The following is a 15,803-nucleotide window of genomic DNA, read 5'->3' as shown; positions in this document are numbered from 1 at the left end:
TGACCTTTTCAGGGTCCCCTATAAGGATTGGTGAGGATGTAAGAAGGCTGCTGGAGCATTGCAGTTGCGTGGCCAGATTGCCGTTGTGAGATGATCTGCACACTGCAGTGGAGATGATTATGGGACAGTCTGCAACAGATATGCTGACAAGGTTGCGCAATTCTGTGCCTATGGAGCCTCAGTATTTAACGGTGAATACAGTAATGAAGGGGAAGATGAGACCAATCACAACCTTTTGTTAATGACAGCTGACACATAGGAGGAGGTCAAGAGGTTACAGGAAGAAGTGTCAGAGGCAGAACAGCAAGGTTGGGTCAGAGCAGGATGTGTCAAAAGAGATGATGAGATTTGGATTTCATGAGATGGAAGACCTGTGTTGCCAGATGGTCTGTGACCCCCCATGGCCAGACATTACCATTGCTCAGCCCTCCATTGGTAGGGACAGACAGTTTCTGCAAGTGTGGTTTACCCCAGATTCAGATTGAAGTCTGAAGGGTTGTGTCACAGATGGGTTGTGTGCCAACAACTGAAAGTAGGGAAAAGAACCATAGTGACACTGAGTTACATAGGAAGATCAGGTGGTCCCTTCAACAGGATGCAGTTGGACTTTATCGAAATGCCTGTGTGCAGCGAATTTAAATACATCCTAGTAATTGTGTGCATCTTCTTGTGTTGGGTTGAAGCCTATCTGACCAGAAGAAAGGACAATCTTACAGTAGGTAAATTATTGTTGCAGGAGCTCATACCAAGGTTCAGTTTCCCAACCTTTCTGGAGTCAGACCGAGGGACTCAGTTTGATGAGGTCCTGAAGATGTGGGCAGCATTACAAGTGGAGTAGAGACTACATTGCAGCTGTAATGTGTGCAGCATTACACGTGGAGCAGAGACTATATTGCAGTTATCCACCTGAGGCTTCAGGGATCGTGGAACAAGTAAGAATGAAATGCTAAAGTGTGTGCTTCCACGTCTTTGAAGTTGCCTGATGCTTTGCCTCTTGTGCTGATGAGTCTCCACAGTGTTCTCGATCGGAGGACAGGGTTGTCTTCTCTTGAGATAATCATGGGCAGAGCAATGAGATTGCCAGATGTGCCTGCAAATGCATATTTGAACATTGCTGATGAGATGATTCTTGATTACTACAAAGTACTGGCTGACATGGTGCGTTCTGTGTCTCACCAAGTTGGAGCAGTCACAGCACCACCTCATAAGGAGCAGTGCTATGATCTCAGTGCCGGTGACTGAGTCCTAGTGAATAAGCATGTTCAGAACACGTGCTTGGAAACTCGTTGGCGTGGACCTTACCAACAACTGTTGTGAAATGCAGAGGCCTCCCAAACTGGGTGCATGCTTCCCATACTCGCAGAACCGAGTATCCCCTTGATGATGTGACAGCACCTCTTCCAGAAGTGCCAGTGGTGACAGAAAGAAATTGGGAACAGGTTAGACAAGCTGTGGGGGACTAACGAGAGCTTGAAAAAGCACATGTTTGGTCTGAGTAGGGTCTTGATCATCAACAGCTGGAGTTGAGACAAGAGTCCCGTCCTGTGGCGTTATCTGAACCAAATTTAGACCTTAACAAAGGGCCTAGTGCTGTAGTAATGTGAGTGGAAGCTGAAGAACATTGGCCACGAAGACAATAGAGAGAGGGAACAAGTTTGCCGTAGGAGCGTGTGCCACCAACCATTCCAGAGGATACTGAGGATTCTGACCTGAGTGATAGTGAAGGAAAAAGGCTTGCGCTCAGGACATCGAAAAGAGCTAGAGTGCCCTTTCAAAGGTACTCTTCTCCTGAATGGACATACTTTGCTGCCAATGACAGAGGAGAGTTTAGGAACATTGAGGATTCTGAGAATAACAGTGCAATTCCAACTGAGCCTCCATGAACTGAACATTGAGGCTGAACTGTGTTTTGAATTTACCTTGTAATTGAATAGATTGACCCTATTTATCAATGATGTGATCCATCATTGGATTTGAACTGTACGTTTACTAGAGACAAATAAATATACTTTGTTGAATGTCCTAAGAAGATTACCCAGGCCCGAGGCTGCTGAAGGAGCATAAGGGTGTCATTTAGAAGAACACAGAGTAGGGCTATGGAAGAATCACAAAGGCTTTGTAATTAGTTTCATTTCACATTGTTGAACTTTATTTTGCCATTTGCACAGATGGAAACTGACAGAGAAGACTCTTCTACTGCTATTTTCCACCCAACGATCTGATTTTAGAGACGTTATGGAAACTAACAACCATGGTAGGCGTAGGTACATATTAGAAGGTGTGTTAGTAGCTATAGTTGCAGTATTAATTATTTTGCTTGTAGGATTGTGTTTGCCTACATCTTCTACTTTGGTGAAGATTAAACCTACAATGACTATTAAAACACCACCTCCTACTGCTGGTAGTTTGCATTCCCTGAATGTTAAAGAATTGCACGTGGATTCATCAAGAAGAGTTTTTTATTCTAATGCTTATTTTAAACTGCTTTAGAAATACATTCACATGATGGATGCTAGGGACTGCCATTACTTGCATTAGCAGCAGGAGGTATCACTTATCATCATATCTCGTTTACTTATTTATTTAGAAGGTTTTGTATAGCGCGAACATGACCTTTGCGGATATCAGAGCGCTTTACATGAGTAGAGAGTAGGAAACAAAAGGAACACAGGAATGCATAATTAAGATTTATAGTACATAACCAAAATGCGGAACTGAGCTTTGAGTTTCCATGATGTGGACTTATTCATAGTGGCATACTGGAACCTCTGCTCACATTCGTGATGTTTTGGTGGTAGTAGGAGTTATTTTCAAATTTTGAAAAGCGGAGGCTGCTTCTGTGTGTTTAGCAGAAAGTAGGTGATGTCACTTGTAGCCTTTTGATGAGCCTTTTATATAGACAAGGTCATTTTCACTATTATTTTTTTAATTTGATTTAGTTCGCTCAGACGTTCACATGTTTAAGCTTTTAAATCGTCACTACAATGCAAAGGAAATGGAGACAGCTGACTGCTTCTGTGAACCTACACAGACACTAGACACTGGATGTGCTCACAGGAAGAACTTGACTTGTGTTTTGACAGATAGTGAAAACAAATTTTAAAATCTAGTTGAAGATAGGAGGAGGGATATGGAAGTTAAATCCAAATTAGACACTGACTTAAAAGATAAACATCAGTGGGCAGAAGAAGAGATTGAGCATCAAGTAGCGGGAAATAAGAAGCATTGACCTTAGATTAGAAATATAAAGGAAAATTATGTATACTTAGAGGTAAATTCATGATACACAATAAATGTATGGGACAGAGTGAATGTGACCACACCTTTGAATATGGAGGACATTAGTCATTGGGAGGTGGGGATCCTGTCATTACTGGAGTTTATTATATTTGTGGAGAACATGCATATTTCAGTTTACCCCGAGGATGGTATGGTGTATGCTATTTAGGTGCAGTTTTCCCTAAATTTACATGTGGAACATTTTAATGATCCTGTGTGGGAAGCAAATTCTAGGACTAAACGAAGTAGTAGTGCTACTGAAAGAGTGGGAGATATTTTTGGTGCAATGATCCCATCTGTTGGGGTTTTTTTTAACAACACCATGATTAGAAAGTTGTCCAATATGGTGAATAAAATGTGCAACAGTACAGCAGGAGCTTTATTAGTAGTAGATACTGACATGGTAGCTATAAGATCCATGTTTTTGCAGAATAGATGTGCCTTAGACATCCTCCTTACAAAGGAAAGCAGAATCTGTCAGAGATCAACATTTCATCAATGATATACTTGCATCCCTGACAAGAGTAAACATTTGAGAAAATATATCAAGAATATTACTGATCTGAAGGGAGATTTGAAGGAGTTAGAAGAGGCAGGTGCTTGGGAAGCAATTGGAAATGGATTTGCTGCAGTTGGCAAATGATTTGGAAACAAGTGAAGTGGAATTTTGGGTTCCATTTTGAAGCCCCTTCTGATAATTGCTCTTTGTACAATATTTCTAGTTGTGATCTTTAAGGGGTATAAGAGTATGCAATCAAGGAGGAGAGTGAAAAGAAAGTGAGTAAATGTAGAATTGGAAGAGAGTCAGTGTAGATGCTATGATGACATGATGCGTTTGGAGGAGTCCAAACGAAAATGTATGAAATCCATGCGGTTATGATCGGTCCATCTGATAAGATCTATAGCTTGATTGTGACGGCTAGATTCGTCATCAGAGGGGGAATTGGAGCTGTGCAATTTAGGCTCGATCCTTACACGTCACAAGAGGAGAAATATTTAAGTACACTTAGCAATATATACTCTGTGTGTCTTAACTTTATTAACGTGGAATGAAGCATTTAATTGTACTCCTGAATCGTATTCACTGTAGAAAGAAGAGACTCATGAATGTGTGCATACTAATGTTTAGTTTAATCATGAAAACATATCGTTCTCACCTATATTTCCACTAATGTTCCAGTTGTATTGCATCCTTTGAAAGTGCATTGCATATATAACCATGAACACACTTATTCTTGTTGCATTTATTTTAAAGTCATACGCACACATATAATCATGTATTTAAAATACACATTGCAAATGTTTAACTAACATTAGCATGACTTGGCCATAATTTTGAAATGTATCTTGTTGCTTTGGAGTTCTCTTCTCTGTAGTTGCATTCTCAAGGCTTCATAGATCGAGAAGGGAGTAGTATTGTATAAGTGAAAGCGGGACCTGCTAAGAGAAATCTTGGGAAGAATGAGGTGATTTAATGAGCAGAAGAAACCTCCTATTCGTCGCATATCAGGAACGAAGGGAAATTCAAGGTTGGCGAGGCTATCCAAGTTCTGTGGGATGGGAAAGTCTGGAGATGTTGCCACTGTACCGGCAGAGTTGAATACCATTGGTTCTTGGAGGGGTGGCTCGAGAAATGGCCTTCCTGCATTTAAAATCTTCCTCAGTCCTTTTATTCCAAACTATCCTAATTTTATATTTAGAGCCAGATTAGATGACATTAGAATCTATTGTTGTTTAGGACGGAGAAGTGGAGTTTCTTGAAAGAACACTCGTTCCAAATACTTGGCGTCTGTATTGTTCTGACTGCTATTATTTTATATTCTATATAATGGCTTTGACGCCTAAATTTGTTGGTTGCACTACTGTACGCTTATAGCATGTTCTTGATTTTTGCATTTACTGGAATGATTATTAGCTTGTAATCAACCTATTTTACTCTGACTATCGATTCCTGGTCCTTATGGTGTGACCAAATGGTTTACACAAACTGTAAATTGTTTATTTGAATGTCGACACCCTTTTGCCTTTTTGTCAACCAAAAAGATCTAACATGAAAATGTGTAACCGCTTCCTTCGCGCTCCAAAGGATATATGTCCACAACTTCAGGATACACAGGGCTCACAGCTTCTAGAACATACCGGGTTGCATGTCTGTCAACACCTCGGAATGCAGAGTGCTCTATGTCTGTTCACAGCGCCAGCATTCACGGGGCTCTATGTCTACATCTCCGGAATGCATAGGGCTATATATCGGTCCACACCTCCTAGACACACAAGGTTATATGCAGGGTCACTGGAATTATGCGGTTAGTCAGTGCAAAATTATGCGGCAAGGTCAAATAAATTATTTGGCAAGAAAACCCCCAAATTATGCAGTACAATGCAGGACATTTTATGATACTATTACTTCATTATTTTGTCATTTTCACTCTTGTTAACACTGTCTGGTTATTGATTGCACTTCAGTAGTAGTACCAGGTTAATGTCAAAATATAGCAATAAACAACAGATAGGTTACCAGTCAAGCTTTGCAAAGGGCCTTCCACTGCGTGCAACACGTGGTGCTGTGTTTTTGGTAGCTATTCAACCGTTTGAGCTAGAAACACATTTGTTTTGTTAAAATTTGCAGATAATACGGCAAGTGATGGATTATGTTGCAAATCTATATTCATGCAAAAAGAAACACACAATTGCAGAATTTCAGTGGCCCTGGTTATATGTCTGTCCAGAGCCTCTCGATACATAGGGTTCCATGACTGTTCATAGCTCCAACATGCCCCAGGCTCCATGTCTGGCCACACCTCCAGGATACACAGGGCTAGAACTCTATCCACAGCTCCAGGCTACACAAGGATTGATCCCTGTTCAGAGCTTCAGTATACACAGGGAATAATAAGAGAGCTGTCTGTCTATCTGGTGCACCAGGTTGTACCTGTTTAAAGGTACCCTAACTAATATCCCCATGGCTCCACCAAGGAAGCAGTGGCGGTCCGTCCATTGGGGGCGTTGGGGCGTCGCCCCCCCGCCCGCGCCTCGCGCCCGCAGCTTCCTCGGTGACGACGGTGAGGGAGAACTGTCAGTCAGTATGACGTTGGACCGCCCACCCCCTTCAGAGTCTGAATGGGGTGGGCGGTCTGGCGTCATGTTGACTGACAGGCAGCCAGCAGCACACAAGTGCGCATGAGTGGGGACGGAGGGCGATTTTTGCACCGTGCCCAGTCATGCGCACTAGTGTTTCCCGAGTCTGGCGCATGCCCATTAGGAGAGCGAGGTTGAGCCAAGGCTCAAACCTCGGTCTCGTAATGGGTAGGCGGGCGGAGCGTAAGCCTGCTCTAAGCCGCTCAGGATTGGCTGAGAGGGGTCAGATGGGCTGCGCCTGTTCCAGTGAGTGAGTGTGTAGGCGGCGGCGCCAGAAGTAACGGCAGTTGAGTAACGGACCTGAGGCGAGGCAGCGCGGACCCGGCCGGACCTGCTCAGGACAGGTAGGATTTTATTTTTTATAAAAACACCCCCGCGCGACACCCCCCCCCCTCCACCCCCCCAATGACACAATGATACCTGAGGAAATACCAGACTAGGGTAGGAGGTCACCCAGGGGTCGTTACTGAGTGCTCAGATAAATTAGATATGTAAGCCAGCTTCTGTAAAAAGTATAGGTTTCGGCAATAAAACGCCGGGTAGTAACCCCATTAGTGTGTTTTCATCTATTACTGTACCTTCCTAGAATACGGCAGGATGGCGGGGAAAACATAGCTTTAATCAGGACATTCGATTTAGTTTTCTTACAGGAAACATGGATGGTGTCCCTCTTTCATTTAGATGGCTTCCACACGTACTGCTCCCCAGCGGATTCCATCACCTGCTGGCCGAACGAAAGGGGGGTTAGCAGTTCTGGTCACGTAACATTTCCATCAATTAAGATAAGGAAGTTACATAATTCAGTGTGGTTCCAGATTTTACAGTTTTTGATAATAGCCGCTCGCTGAGGTGAGTGAACATTTGGACAGGTCTCTCCAAAACACTCTTAAAAGCACATAGTCAAACTTCGGTTATCTGGGCAGTTGAATTTTAACTTAAAGCTTTGTAATTTTAGTAATTCCCTGGTTTGTGGCTTAATCACTCCAAAAGGTGTGATAATTACTCCCCTTTTGCATACTCCAATGGAAAGGCCTTAAATAAGATTATTACCAAACATAATTTGCTCTTCGCCTCGGATACTTTTTTTAAAGCATGCTCACTACCACCCACCTTTCATGGAAATGGCAAGACTAACTTAATTGACTTTAATATAGTCACGAGTGACCTTGAACCTGTGATTTTTCTATCAGGAATAATTGCTTGAATGATCATAGTTTATTGATTTTACAATTGAATTTGGATTTAGAAAGGGCACGAGGAAAAGACATGGGAGAACTGACTTTCTCATCCAACTTTGGCAGGAGATTAAAATGGGACAACGTAAATGTCAAACAGTTTATTCCTGACCAAATTCAGGGAGAGCGGTCGGCAATACCTTCTTGCATGTCCCCAGAACATGGGGACACAGAATCTCAGACTGGTTCCACCGCCTCCCACCGCTGCAGGGGCATTTTAGTAAGAAGTGACGTGTTCCAACATTTCCAGTGAGCAGGATGGTATTTATTTTTAATATGGCAAAAGCATTTCCAAGTCCACTTGGTGGCATCCTAGCTCTCACACTGAAGCACTGTATATTATGGCTCTCATTTGTGGTCCTGTGTCCTGTGCTCATACTACAGCAGCATGGTATGTCCCAGCTCTCAAACTGCAGCACTGTATATCGTGGCTCTTATATTGTAGTCCTGTGCCATATCCTCAATCTCTGGTGGCATGTGCTAGCTGAGCTCTCATACTGCAGCTCTGTATATTATGGCTCTAATATTGTGTTTCTATGTCTTGCACTCATACTATGGTGGCACGATTTGTCCGAGCTGTCATACTGCAGCACTGTATATTATGGCTCTCATATTGTAGCCCTGTGTCATGTACTCCTATTACAGCGGCATGGTATGTCCGAGCTCTCACACTGAAGCACTGTATATCATGGCTCTTATATCATAGTTCTGTGCCTTATGCTCAATCTCTTGTGGCACAGTATGTCCTAGCTGAGCTCTCATAATGCTGCTCTGTATATTATGGCTGTTATATGTTAGTCCTGTGTCTTGTGGCCATACTGCGGTGGCATGTTATGTCCGAGCTCTCATACTGCAGAACTGTATATTATGGCTTTCATATTGTGGTCCTGTGTCTTGTACTGATACTATTGTGGCACAATATGTCCTGGCTCTCATGCTGCAGGACTTGATGTTATGGTTCCCATATTGTGGTCCTGTGTCTTGTGCTCATACCACAGCGGTATGGTATGCCCTAGCTCTCATAATGCAGCACTGTATATCATGGCTCTTAGAGGGGGCAACATTGCCAAATATAGTCACATAAAGTGAAGAATTAAAAAATGGGACATTTCTGCTCATTTTGAAACAGGTGGTACTGGAATTCCCATTTCAAATACATATACATCTATGTGTTTGTGATTTTGTTTTTTTAATTTGAAAATAGTTTGGAACTGGGCGTCTTTCTTGTTTCCAGCGAACGGCTTTCTCCCCTGGAACTTGTGTGTATTTCTTTGTCATTGAAATTGCATTTTAATATAGTTGTTACTACCACCGACAAAGCGGTTTCCTTCACAAAGGCAAGCCTTTCTTTTTATCGCAGATTAGGCGTCTCTTGTTTCAAAAATATACAAACACGTTTTTATGGGAACATCCTCGGAGTAAACAACTTTTAGTCTCTTTCATTTTAAGAGTTGTTCTTTATTCCGTTAAAGGCCAGATTTCATATTTTGTGGATTTCGGTTAAAATAAATATTTAATGGTTTATTTTATGCAGACAAGAAGGAAAGTGATCTGAAACGGGAATTACGTTACACAAGGGGGGAGTTGGGAGGAGTTTGTACCATTCGGCGACTCTAGATGGAATCATGATTCAGATTTAGGGACACAGACGCTCGTTGATCAAGAGCATGTTAGCAGTCACGCCAGCGATTTTGCTTTCAATATTCACATGAGGCAAGGTTGGATCAGGGTGTCAGCATATTTCCTCGCAGTCGCAGCATTAAGAGTTGATTTTTGTGTGTCTCAAGATGTGCCTGTGTATGTCTGTATGTGTGTGTTATGGTATGTATGTCTGTATGTGCGACTGTGTGTGTGTATTTGTGCTTTATTGTACGTGATTCTTTTTTTTGTTTTTACAATGTGCTTAATGCATGAGTGGATGGTCTATGAATGTTCCTAATTTTGTCTGAAAATGTAATGAAGAAACAGGATGGGGAACTCATTTTCTGGGGATGACTCTTTGTTAAGTGGGGAAACTGAGATTATAATGTTAATGCATTTTAGTTTCAGCAGGACTTCACCTAAGAACATACCCTCTGCAGTGGGCTCTATGTGTGTTTGCAGCTCTAGTCTCTGTGCTTCTCAAATTTGCTTGAAAATGCACCCTTTACCCACTTTTTTTTCAAAATTTTCCTCTAAGGAGGTCGGGCTCGCTCGCTGCGCTCGCTCGCCACGGTGCACTCCCACAGAAAGTTTACGCCCCACCACTTTCAAATGTCACCATCCGCCACTGCAAGGAAGAGACGCAACAACAAGGGGGCGACCAAATGCATGCTCATCAACTGCAGATCTGCTACCAAACACACAACAAAAGTAACAGAAACTATACTCACCCACAACATAGACATCAAGTTCATCCCAGAAACCTGGTTGAATGAAGCCTCACCACCTATAATCGACATGCGTGTGCCCCCGGGTGACTCAATCATTAACAAAGACAGAAAGAACCACCGAGGCGGGGGTATTGCGATCATCTACAGGAGAAACATCTCCATAACGGAAACTGACTCCTTCAAATATAACTCATTGGAACACCTAACCGCCACCATTAAGACAACTGACAAACAAAAACGCTATACTGCCATCTCCTCTTCCATCCGCCAGGCACCACTCCTTCATTTGGAGAACACCATTCCAAACTGATAACACACTGCTCACTCCGGGACTCGATCAACATAATACTAGGCAACCTCAACCTACATTGGAATGATGGAAAGAACCCTCTGATCCAATCCATGAATGAACTTCTTCACAACAATAATCTTATCCAACACTGCACAGAGCAAACACATAACAGAGGCTCAACCCTGGATGCCATCATAGCACACGAAGACACAATCACTATTGACCACATCCTCCCTGTTGACTGGTCAGACCACCACATCATTCTATTTCACATCAATCAAAAGACCCAATGCCCTCCTCGCGCAAAAGAATCCGCTCATTGGGCCAGAAACCTAAGACAGATACCCCTCACCGGTCTAGAAGAAAAGGCAAGTACACTCCTTCCACCCCCCACTTGCAACCTGTCCACAACTGAACTTACTTCACACTAAAATGCAACAATGACTGCCATACTTGACCAAATAGCTCCCCTGAAACAAAAAAAAGTCAGGAGCATTCCTTCAAGATTGTGGTTCAACACAGACCTAAACTTTGAAAGAAGACAACTATGAGCTGCAGAAAGACTCTGGTGAAACAACCCGTCCACAATCCACCTGGATCAACTCAAAACCGAACGCAGGAAATATAAAAAGCACATCAAAAATGAAAAAACCTCCTTCTTCTCCAGTGCACTTAACAACACAAAATCCCAAAGAACTCTTTAATCTCATTAGACAACAAACATCCAAGCCCCCTTCAACCGCAGTGCAGGCTTCCAAAGACCTATGTGAGAGCTTTGCCAATTTCTTTAATGACAAAATCACCAAGATTGAGCTCTCCCTGGAGGACCACCTCCGCCCATCCAACGAAAGCCCGCCACCCTGCAAAGAAGACAACAACCCACACAGGCACTCCCCCAACAACTGGAAATCGTTCAGACCCATCTCCGAAACAGAAGTCATCGAATTGATTACCAGATCCAATCCCTCGTCACACATTGAGGACCCTATCCTTGCTCAACTGGCCAAAAAGCTCAAGCTCACCCTAGCCCCGTTCTGGACAAAGATTATAAACAGCTCCCTGAAAACCGGCATCGTCTCAAAATCGGCCAAGTCACACCTCTACTGAAAGAAACGGGCTCTGACCCAAATTATCTCAATAACTTCGGGCCCGTCTCCAATCACACGTTCTTAGCCAAAATACTTGAAAAATGTGTTCTCCTTCAACTCACCCATCACATGGACACCAACCTCCTTCTAGACCCTCATCAGTCGGGTTTCAGAAAAGGGTGCAGCACAGAGACAGCGATCTTAAAGGTCATAGATGATGTTTACAAATCACTCGATAAAGACCGATGCTGTCCACTCATACTCCTGGACCTATCAGCAGCCTTCGACATGGTAGACCACAAACTGCTCACCAAAGTAATCCAAGAAAGGGTCGGAACAGGGGAGATGGTGCTACAAAGGTTTACCTCCTTTCTGCATAACCGCTCCCAAAGAATACAAATCTAAAATTTCACGTTCACGTCTGACCTACGCCCCATAAACAGAGGCGTCCCATAAGGATCAGTTCTCTCACCCTTACTGTTCAACATCTACATGGAGCCCCTCACCACCATACTAATAAAAAACAGCATCCCCTTCCATCCCTACGCAGTCGACACCCAGATATATCTAGAAACTTCCTCCATTGGTGTCAGTCAAAGACTTAATCACACTCTAAGGGAAGTCCAACACTGGCTATCCCACAACCACTTGAAACTCAACCAAGATAAAACGGAAATCCTTCTCATATCCAATAAAGAGCAGACCCCCCAAATCACAGAATAGCTAAAAGCCATTGATGCTCTCAACTGCACTCTCATCCCGGTCGACTCCGTAAAATCTCTGGGAATCACTCTGGACCCTAAACTAGACATAGTTAAACATATCAAGACCACCGCAAAGAGTGCCTTCTTCAACCTAAGACTACTGAAAAAAATAAAACCCTTCATCCCACCCAATGACCTTAAACAGGCCACACAATCCCTGGTCCTGTCCAGATTGGATTACTGGAACACTACCCTCACAGGCATGGCAAAATCCCACCTAGCTCCCCTCAGATCAACTCTTAATGCAGCAGCCAGAATGGCCACTGGAGTAAAGAAATACGAACACATCTCTCCAGCCCTCCGAGAGTTAAAATGGCTCCCAATCGAAATGCGTGCCAGCTTCAGAACAGCTTGTCTCACACACAAAGTGCTGCACATGGGCAAACCTGCCTACCTGGCCTCCAAACTCAACAAAGCCGGCAGATAAGGAATCTCAGGAGCACTGACACTTTACTTGTCATCCCTCCGGAAACTCGCAAACAAAAAACTATTGCGCTCCTACTCTGGAAAAGTGCCCAAAATTTGGAACACCATCCCAGTTCATATCAGGACTAACCCATCCTTCAAAAAATTCAAAAGCCAACTCAAAGACCTCTTACTCAACCGACCTTTTCCGATAGGATAGCTGACGCATAACGCGGAATCTTGCACATTGGAGAGGACAGTCACTGTGATAAGATTGACTTTTGCAGCACCTACCTCCTGATTCGCTCCTCTGTCCCCCCTCCCTAAAACAGGACTCGCTGAGAATCAATATGTTTACTACTGCTATACTTTGTATTAGATTGCACATGACAAATGTTGTAAAGCGCTCCAATATCCTCGGGTCTGGCCAGCGCTATAGAAAACTCTTAAATAAATAATCATGAAATAAAGGGCCATCAGGCCGACCGCTAACAAGAAAGCCTACTCCTGATTTACTCGGACAGGCGATGGATTCCCTTCCACCCCCAGACGCCTGCTGGATTCTAAGGGCTTTATCAGTCCACAGAGCTCCAGTATCCCACGGAAACATCCCTCTCCTCTTGTCCAGGAAGGCCAGGATTTAATAGAACCAAGGGCACGTGTACCTCCTTGATAAAGGACAGCTTGAGGGATACATGTGTACAGAGACCTATGTCCACTTGGGACAAAGAATACTGTTCACTATCCATATAACATACTCCAAATACAGAATTGTTTCAATGTATGGCACACAAAGGATAGTTTTTATTATTAAACTGAAGTAAAGGTGTTATTTGTTATTACAATGCAGTTAGGTCAATTAAAACATTAAGGAATTATGGTTCATACAGGGAAGGGGGACACTCTGTGCTGGTTGTGAACACAGTTTCACCACAGCTGCTTGTAAGTGAAATGTATAGTCTATCCATAGAGTTATACACTTGAACAGAGAGGCAACAATAATATATGTAATATTGTGTGATTGTGTGTCCTGTTTCAAATAACAAAAAGTCCAAAACATAAATTTTTCAAGATTCTTGCAACTGAAGTCATTTAAAAGATATTTTATTCAGTCATTCTTCATAGAAAGAACCATCATAGACAGCCAACACGTTTGGCTCATGCGAGAGCTTCATCAGGACTGTAATGTGACAAATTACAAAACATTAAAAACCTTAAGTAGCTGGGCAGCTAACCCAGGGAGGTGGGCAATGATTTGATGAGACTCAAATAAGGATATTCACTGGTGATGCAATGCCTCGGGCCTTAGCTGTCCTATTTTTTGGTTTAAGTCTATCAATAGAGTCTATTGAGAACCAACAGAGCAACCAGGTGGAAGAGGCGAAGTATGGTAAAACATATAAAACTGTAAAGAGAGAAAGAAGAGAGGACAGAGAGGTAAGGAGTGAGAGTGCAAAAGAGTCTTCCTCAGCAAGAGGGTGCAAACATTTTAACATGCACAAAGCTTGCATGGAAACAAATAGTTTCAAGTCTACAAATATTGGTGAAAATAAGCGGATGACCGGACACCAGTCATTTAGAATCAAAGTTGTAAGAGTTATGGGAACTTCAATCATTTGTACAAGAATAACTAGGATATTCCACAAGTTTACACCTCTCATATTTTCAAAATGGGAGGAGCTAAGCCAGTTCAAGTCCCACCTCCTGTCATAGGAAACCGTGGCCCACCAAGAATGGTATGATAGTCCATTCACATTTCTCCACTAACGGAGATTAGTTTTTGTTGCTAAAGCTAATGAGGTGTGAAACTTGAATATCAACCCCAGAATATTGATGGGACACAATATCGAGTACAATATATCGAAAAAAAATATTGACAGGTAAGTAAGTCCAGATATCCAGTACCTAACTACATATACCTACGCATAGATATATCTTCAAGGTACTCAGAGGTCTCCACCTACTGCGGCTTAAGCAGTCTGAATAGAAAGCTCTTGTCACACAGGCAGCTCGTACTCTGGAACAGGAACAGCTTGGGAGAATTTATGACTTGGGAGACAAGACAGGAAAATTGATAGCTTGGCTGGATAAACGAGAGTGGGCAAATAGACTGGTCCGGTCCTCAACAAAGCCTCTAACCCTAACATAGTAGAACCCCAAGACATACCTTCTCAATTTGCCGCCCATTTCGAAGTGGTTTATAGGGTGGGGATGCCCTATGCCGAAATAGGTTCCACCCCACTACTAAGAGACATTACCCTGGCCACCCTCACCTCGACTGATAAGCAACTAATGGAGAGTTCTCTGACCACAGATGAAATCGCTCAGGCCATTAGATCGCTTCGATCTGGAAAGGCCTCTGGCCCTAATGGGATACCCATAGAATTATATAAACTCTGCCCGGACGAAATATCAGCTCACCTTAAAGCCATGTTCGAGGAAAGCAGGGAGTTAGGGGAACTTCCGCTAGATCAACGCATAGCTAACATCGTTGTAATCCACAAAGAAGGCAAACCAAAAACAGACTGTGCATCATATCGGCCCATTTCTCTTCTCAATGCGGAGCCGAAAATCCTTGCGAAGGTTCTTGCCAATCGCCTAGTTAAGGTCATATCAACTCTTATACACCCAGATCAATCTGGCTTTATCCCACGCCGTAATACGGCATTAAACCTTCGCCGTGTTCATGGGGTGCTTGGCAGAGCAGATACGATACGCGAACCAGCGGTCTTGGTGTCCCTAGACGCTACTATGGCGTTTGATATGGTTGAGTGGCCTTATCTCTTCGCTGTACTCCAGAAGTTGGGGTTCGGTCCAGAATTCATCGGTTGGGTCCGTCTCCTATATTCGGCACCACTGGCGAAGGTTGTTGTCAATAATTAGCAATCGGACACCCTCACTCTGAGCCGGGGCACCCGTCAGAGTTGCTCACTTTCCCCCTTTTTATTTGTCCTGGCACTAGAGCCACTCGCGGCATGGATCCGACAGGATCTAATGATCCGAGGATTTCGCTGGTCAGCAGACTGGGAAGATCGGATATCACTTTACGCTGATGACATCCTACTCTACCTTACTGACCCTCGGAAGTCTTTAATTGTCTTAATGGACATTTTGGCGGTGTTTGGGAGATACTCCGGATTCAAAATTAATTGGGCTAAATCTCATTTCTCTTTCTGGGGGAATACCTGCCCTGCCCTCCAACTGCCCAATCCAAATTAGTACATCGGGGT

Source organism: Triturus cristatus, chromosome 11 (assembly GCF_964204655.1).
Source record: "Triturus cristatus chromosome 11, aTriCri1.1, whole genome shotgun sequence".
Lineage (NCBI taxonomy): Eukaryota > Metazoa > Chordata > Amphibia > Caudata > Salamandridae > Triturus > Triturus cristatus.
Note: the sequence above shows the minus strand (reverse complement) of the source record.